Below are 7935 nucleotides of genomic sequence, written 5' to 3'. Positions count from 1 at the left end.
GGTCCCTGTAGACCTTTCCGCAACTCTTTAAACTGTACTTGAAGACCTAGTAGAAGTAGTAGTAATAAACTTTATTTGGCTACAAAAATGAGTGCCAAAGAGGTTTGCAACTTGTAGAACCAGGGCCATCTGTCACTTCGACATGGAGGACTCCAGCCAGGTACACCAATTAAAAGGAGGAGAGTCAAGATAAATGGGGGACTGAATGGCAATGGTGCAAAGGAAAAGCAGTGTTCTAGGTTAATGCAAATGAGAGATATAGTTGGGACAAGATGCTTTAGGTGGAAATGGTAAAGAAAGAAATGCACTGGGAGAAGGAGGAAGAAACTTTAATGACACGGAGTATTAGGCACCGAGAATGTCCTGAGTACGGGTCACCAAGGCCAACCAGTCCGTCAGCTGATGCAAGACTAGTCAAGCCCACCAGGTCGGGAAACAAAAGTGAGGAAAATGAAATGTGCCGGGATTGTGAGAAAATTTGTTCCCATTTTACGTTTGACATGATATTTAGTGACAGAAGAAAGGAAGAGGAGTCAAAAGAAGAATGAGATAATCTCGAAAATGCCTGGAAAGCAGCTTCATTCATCAAATTGACAGGTTGCAAAAAGCCGGCTCTCCGGAACATGGTGTCATCTCAGTTGCTGAAGGAACCTATAAAAAAATGAAAACAAACAGCAATGAAGCTATGCCTAACACAGTGGACAGAATACAACAACAAAATCTGGTTGCAATACCCTATCTGCACAGCATATCGCATGATTTGAAACGAATAGGCAAAAAAGTAAATATCGAAGTAGTTTTTACAGCTTCGGAAAAGTTATCGAAGCTTTGTAGGATCACTCAAACTTGTGGTGTGCAGCGACGTGCATGCAGCATAGAACACCAGACTTTATTTGTACCCTGCAGCACAGGTGTGGTGTATGAGATCCCATTAGGCTGTGGGAAACGTTACATTGGACAAATGGGTAGATGCCTCAATGAACGGCTCTGAGAACACAATTATACCTATGAAAAACTTGCAAAAAAGAAACATCTGCGAAGGAAACGTTGCTTTGCACTGCAGCAGGTGCACAGGTTGTATGCCCTGGCTTCTACAGGGCTTAAAGCCAGGGGGTGTGTCAGAGACCCCCCCCCCCCCCCCCCATAATATTTAAGAGGGGTCCGAGATCCCCACAAGCTTGAATTCAAGCATGAGGACTGTAAGAATACAAACCAGGTAACCATTGTTTTGTTCTTGTCAGTGGTGTAATTGGAAGATTTTTTCTCTACCGTTTCAACAGTTTCACATTGAGTATTAATAAAAACCAGAGATGGAGAAAAGTAATGGTTTCTCCCCTTTGTATAAAACGATTTGCAAAACAGGCAACCAGCCACTTTCTCTCTTTATTTCCCTTTCCACCAATGCTCGAATCACTACAGACCCCCTCCGATTGAGCCAGACTTTAAGCACTGGGCTTCACAAAACAAAGATTATTGGTAGAAGCAACAAGCAGATTACAAGAGAGATTCTGGAGGCAAGAGTCATCAAGCAGAAAAAGGGCTTGTGCGTCAGTGCACCTTCGATAATGCTCAGTGAAAAAGAACTTGAGATCCTGTAAGTAGCGTAGGCTTACTCAAAACGCTTAGTATGTTATATCTTTTCTTGTATGGCAGTTTTCGGTTCTATATCTGGTGGTTTTTAAGGCTAACGACACGACTTAATCCTGCTCATTCATACTTTACATTTTGACAACAGAAGCCCATATACAGCTCAACCTGGCTTTTTCATTTGTCTTCATCGAATGTTTAGCGGTGAGGCATGTGCTTGCTCATGATGTATACTACTTCACTTGCGTTTTGGATTTTTGTGATTTCTTGTTTATTGTTACTTTTTTTTTTTTTGTCAATGCTTTGTTAGGAGAGAAAACTGGTATACATGTATATGACGTTTTGACTTCGGCTGAGTCACATGTTATGAAAATGTGCATAAATTCCTCTGTTTTCCAACAAACCTCAGTTGACAGTCAGTGCTGTGTTCATCTCCCTACCTCTGACCACATCTATCTCAATCTCAAAGACCTCATTCCAAAAGTAACATGCACAAGTATTGATACAGCCATAAATTACAATGAATAAGACTTTGCTGTCAACCATGATGAACTTGACTTTCTGCAACATCTAATGTCAAAGTGAAAGTGATCGCTCCTTCTGCTTATATGCTTCGCTGATTATTAAGTTGGTTCAGACCTTAAGGCAGAATATTAGTTTAAATAGTTTAGTCACACAAACAAAAAAAAACACGGAAAAGAAATTATAACCGAGCTTTTTCTTGGTTGAAGCGCCGTACAGAGGAAGAAAGTAATCATATTTACACAGGTGGAAGCAGGCTCAAGCATTTTAGAACAGCTCAGGGACCAGTAATAAAGTAACTTCGGAGCAGCTTTGAAGCAATAAAACTAGAGTTTCGGAGCAATCACATTGTCTTGGAGCAAGATTCTAGACTCTCTTTTAATAATAGAATTCTAGCTTCCTCACTTAACTCTTTGACTGTCGAATATTCCGGAAAAAAAAAAAAAATCACCTCCAGTGTCGAACTATTTCAAACGCTATGCGTTTAGCGCAATACCCGTACTGCAAAAACGCCGCGGGACGGCATGCAGCCGCAGCACCTGTACAGCAAAACCAGCCAAAGGGCTCAATAGCAGCAAATGGAATGCTGCCTTCTACACTTCATAATTGAAGATCGTTTAACTAAGAGATTTATACTGTTTTGTAAGATTGAAAGGTGGACTTTACAACTTTGATGCGCTCAAGTATTACCACTAGTTTGAAGTTCACATCAATGAACAGTACATTTCTGCTTTCTATCTTGTGCATATTCTTTTTGATCCTGCGCCTGTGCCTATAAATTTCTGGGTACTGGCCAGTAACGCCTTCAGGGAAGATAGGTGGCACTTTAAGTATAGCCTTTTTCCCCTTCAAATTCATTACTTTATGGTTCTCTGTGGCTGCTCAAATTATTGCTTGAGCTATCTTAGTTTTAACACACTGGCGATAGACCCTGTATGACTTTCCAACACTTTTGAAAACACATTTAGTGACTGGCACCTAAGTGGCATCACCTCCATAAGAGTTCCAAGTGTGCTTTTGTCTGTCGTAGGCATGACAGGCTAGATGGTGAAGCACCTGCTTGTATTCACAGCAGAATCGCTACAAACAAATCGTGTAGTTCGTTGCAGCTGGACAAGTTTCCAATGGCTCGTAGTCATCATCGGCCAGACTATACCAACTGCAGGGTGAAGGCCTCTCCCATACTCCTCTACCTGTGCTAGCTGCATCTACTTTACTCCTGCAAACTTTTTAACCTCATCCGCTCACCTAACTTTCTGCTGTCCCCTGCGGCGATTTGCTTCCCTTAGAATCGTTTATTACCCTAAGCGAACATCGGTTGTCCTCTCTACGCATTACATGCCCTGCCCATTTCATCTTCTTGATTTCCACTAGAGTGTAATTAACTCAAGTTATTTCTCTAACTCGCTCTATGTGCTTCCTATTTTTTAACGTTACACCTACCATTTTTCATTCCATAGTCATCTGTGTTGTCCTCAACTTAAATAGAACTCTTTTCGTTAGCCTCCATGTTTCAGCTCCATAGGTGAGTAAGTGTAAGATGCAACTGCTGTATACCTTCCTCTTGAGCAATACCGGTAAGATACTAGTCATAATCTGAGAATACTTACCAAATCCACTCCATCCCAATCTTATTCTTCTAGTTATTTCCCTTTCATGATCTAGATCTGCGGTTACTACCTGTCCTAAGTACACATATTCGTCTACCACTTCCAGTGCTTCGCTACCTCGTAGTGGTTTGGTGCGCCTGCTTCACTCGCTGATCTCATTTCCCTCACCACAGGCGATTCAAAAGGCCGGGAGTAGGTGCCATATCAAGTGCACAGAACATTTTCTGTAACGAATTCCTCAAATTTGCTTATAAGCAAACATTATGCTGCATACTAAAAGTAATATTAAAATTTTATACGTATTAGGCTCGGGTGAGATGCATTACACCTCTGCTACCGGTGTGCTGCCATTGTTTTGACTACACCAGCCACATACCCTGTATACAGAACTCATAACAGACCATTGCCCAGCTGCGCTTCTCATAGTCGCTTAACTTAATTGTCTCGGATTGCGGTTCTTGCTGTCAATACCAGTAATGGCCCACTGTGCGGCAAAACCGTGCTCCACTAAATTTAATGTCAGAACATTGATGCAGTCGAGTTGGAGCAATTTTGGAGGAGGGAAAGCAGGCTGGAGCAGAATGAAGCAGCACTTCCACCCCTGCATTTAGGATGAATGCAAAGAAAGGAATACTGCAATCAAATTCTAAATTCTAAGTTCATTCTAAGTTCAAAAGGCAAGCCACCATGTCAGTGTTATCACTCAGTATCCTAATTTCTAAGTTTAATATCACAGGAAAGACAATTGTGCCAAGCTCAAGCTTAACACCGTTCAACATGATCCAGTTACATATATATATATATTCCTGCCGAACATAATCACAGTTCCCATATTGTAAGGAATCTTTATTAACCATGCTTTTATTTATGTGTTTATTGATACCTCAGAGGTCCTAATGCAAGACTTTACAGAAGGAATGGGCTTGTGCACAGTGATAAATGGCGACAGGCTAGTGGTATACATGGCTATGATTAGACAGGTTCTTCGATGGCAGTATTGAAGTTTACAGGATCGCTGATGAGGGATAATTGCAGTTGTGAACAGTGCTTGCGAAGAATGACTCATGAAATGTAGTTGTGCGGGCATTCGGTGAAATGCCACTTTTACGATGACCTGTGCAAGGTGTTCTATACACAGGTTAGCCGAGACGACTGCCATGAGGTCTTGTATGAAAAGCTTGTGATAAAGGCAGGGGCATGAAGTACAGTGACGAGAACAGAGACTGTAACAGAGATTTCATGGCAGAGATGCTGAAGGAGTATTCGAGGGAATGAAACTGGTGGCATGGTTTTGAACAGGCTCATAAGGTTCACTAAAGTTACAGTAGTGTGGATCAACTATATGATTGGTATATTAAAGTTGTGATCACACAAGGATTTTGTAATCTAGTAATTTTACACAAGAAGGTGCCAGCGATGGGTAGGTTACGATAGAGGTATCCAACAGTTCTATTAGAGTAATTAGTTACATGGCTTACAAGGCAAGACAATGTTAAGCCATTAGTGAGGTGAACACCAAGGCACTTAAACGAATTCTTTGAAAAAGTAGTACTAGTGTTAATTTTGTAAGTAGGATGTGTTGTTTTGGCAGTGGTGAGAAGAAATCAACAGTTTAAAGCTTCTCAGGGACGGAGGCCACATAGCACATCACTATTTTATGCGAATTAGATATAGATATAAGGCAGAAGCGTCGGACGAGTTGGTTACAGAGCAGCAAAGTACACAGTCATCAACTAAAATGTGGATGGTAGAAGTTACTGAAGGGAGATCGTTAGAGTAAGGGACAGTGCTTTGTGGAACACATAGCTGAAAGAAAACTTTGAAAAAGAGGACTGGGTATTAGCAGTAACAAACCGCGAGCGGTCGGTCAGAAAGCCTTGGATCAAACTAGTGGATAGAGGTTTGTTCAATTCAGGCAGCTTCAGCAGAATGCGGGCAACGTGAAAAATGCGTGCGCACAGGCGACGCAACTTGGGAAAAGCGGTAAAAGAAAATCGAGTACCGAACCTGCTGGATATTTTTTTCGAAGGTAATATTGGGATATATTGAAGGCGAAAGGCACCATTTCGGCTCCATCTTAGTGCCTATACCCTGTGCGATTTAGGGAACGTAGGAACGGGTGAATGCTAAATATTTTTTACACACTCTTGTACACTACGCGAACGCGCACACCTCGTGAATAACGCGAAATAGAAGTGTCCTTTCGCTAAGGCAGTTTTGGGAAAACTGCTCGCAGCTTCGAAAAGACTCGTTTTATCTGGAGTGCCCGGCATTGCAAAAGAAAGAGCACATAAACACCCTTCCGGAATCAGCCAAGCGATCACATACGGTGATTACATAAACACCGCAACCTTCAAAACGAAAGCCAAGGCCACCTACACGTTGAGAATATTCTTCTTCCATGGCAGCACAAACCAAATCACGATCCCCATACAGGGGCCTTTTACATACGCTTTTGGTTTCTAGTATGCCACACTGTGCACCATTCATGCTTCAAAAATAAATCCAAGACGCCCTGTTCGTGAAGCAACACGCAAATATGATTTGTTGCAGAATGAACGGAGAGACCGACGGGGTTCGCAGGTAGGAGCACTCTTTCAACTTCCGTGGATGCACGAAGCCTCTACTGCGTCTATCGCCTCTGTCGTTACTACCGTAATCTATGAAGAAACTGCAAGATGAGCACTGAGGCACGAAATGTGCACGACGCAAAAATCGCGATTCACACGACCACACATTCCAAACGTCGTTTACAAACACACGACACGTGATATGCCTTTGGCTTTCCTGCAAAAACCCCAATCCGAAAATAATAAACAAAGCCAAGCCAATCCATGGGTTGCAATAACGGTTTGCTTATTTTCACCCGGTTGCACCAAGCTTCTAGCTTATTCCAACCGGGTCGCAGCAACGCCGGCCTTTTGCTATACGCAGTGTCAGATAGTGTCAGCATGTGTCAGTGCATATTAATAAAAAAATTTGAAGGTTTTACTTAACTTATCAAGTAAAGAAAACATTGTTTTTAAATAAAAGTTGCACACATATACACGCGAAACATGCATCATGAGTTTCGCTTTTGAAAGCTGCTGGCTTCAGCCACTTCCATAGAGTTAATTAATACAAAGACTTAACTTCCATAGAGTTAATTAATAGAGGGAAAGCTGCCCGTTCAGCCAATGCATTCGAGTGGTGACCGCGTGATTGCCGCCATCAGTCTTTGTATTAACTCTATGGCCACTTCGGCGTTCGAGAAAGGCCAGACATGGACCAGAGGCCTTTGAATTCGAGAGACACACCGGACCACGGTGTAACACACCCATGGAGGAAGAAAACATACATACGCCATTTGGTTGTTGGTTGTACAACTTTTAATTCCATCGGAAACGGGGAGTCGTGCGCCCGCGGATTAGAGGCTGGCAGGTAGCCCTTGGCTTCTTGCGGCCTCTTCCGCCAGATGGACGGTGCGGTGCTGGATCGCAGGGTCCGCGCTTCGCAGCAGGGTATCCCAGGCTTCTCTACTTGTAGTATTTTGCCCTATCCCTGGAGATTGTGGGCACTCCCAAATTATGTGGTCGAGGGTCCCTCTCGCCCCACAGTGTTTGCAGAGATCATTGTCCCTAAAGTCATGGTAGCGCGTGAAACGCCCAGACCGGGTTCATGAACGTATTAGTTTGTAGCCGCCTCCACGCGACAGCTTCTCTATTATTAAGTCTAACATCTGGCGGGGGTACCAGTCTACGTCCCAATTTATAATGGTCGATGATTTCCCCGTAATTTTGCAGACGCTCGTCGTATGCCCAGTGTTGGGGGTGCTCGACGGCTACCCGGAAGTAGAGAGCTCGGGCTAGCTCGTGAGCCGCCTCGTTACCACGGACGGCAGCGTGAGCGGGTGTCCAAACCAACTGAATTTTCCTATTTATTGTTCTTTGGGTGAGGATTTTGGCCGCCTCCGGCGATATCCTCCCCTTCCCAAAATTTTGAATGGCAGTTTACATACGCCATACACCGATCTGTGACGTAAGCACGATGCAGTGGCGTTTTCTGTCGCCAGGCTGGGCAGCATGGAGGGATGGGAAGTTTGTTCTAGTAATTTTGGGCTGGGCCGACTGGGGGTGAAAAGCAGGGTTAGCGCCAATAGGAATACATGGAACCGGAAAATTTCAAAGCAGTTTTCTCATTTCACGGGGCACCTATGATGTCGTTATTCCGCAAAGAG

At 43.4% G+C, this 7935-nt stretch overlaps 1 long non-coding RNA gene across 1 annotated transcript; it reads right to left on the bottom strand.

Annotated features, from left to right (window-relative positions):
- Positions 1–313: 313 nt before the first annotated feature.
- LOC146199366 (uncharacterized) lies at positions 314–6527 on the bottom strand. Its single transcript, XR_014705066.1, has 2 exons — positions 6099–6527; positions 314–651 (listed from the first exon to the last, which is right to left on the bottom strand). It is a non-coding gene; the product is annotated as an uncharacterized LOC146199366 (long non-coding RNA).
- Between the last annotated feature and the right edge of the window lie 1408 nt (positions 6528–7935).

This window comes from Amblyomma maculatum, chromosome 2 (genome assembly GCF_055883805.1).
Source record: "Amblyomma maculatum isolate TAMU_Amacu chromosome 2, ASM5588380v1, whole genome shotgun sequence".
NCBI lineage: Eukaryota > Metazoa > Arthropoda > Arachnida > Ixodida > Ixodidae > Amblyomma > Amblyomma maculatum.
Note: the sequence above shows the minus strand (reverse complement) of the source record. Positions and strands in the feature narration are given on the sequence as shown.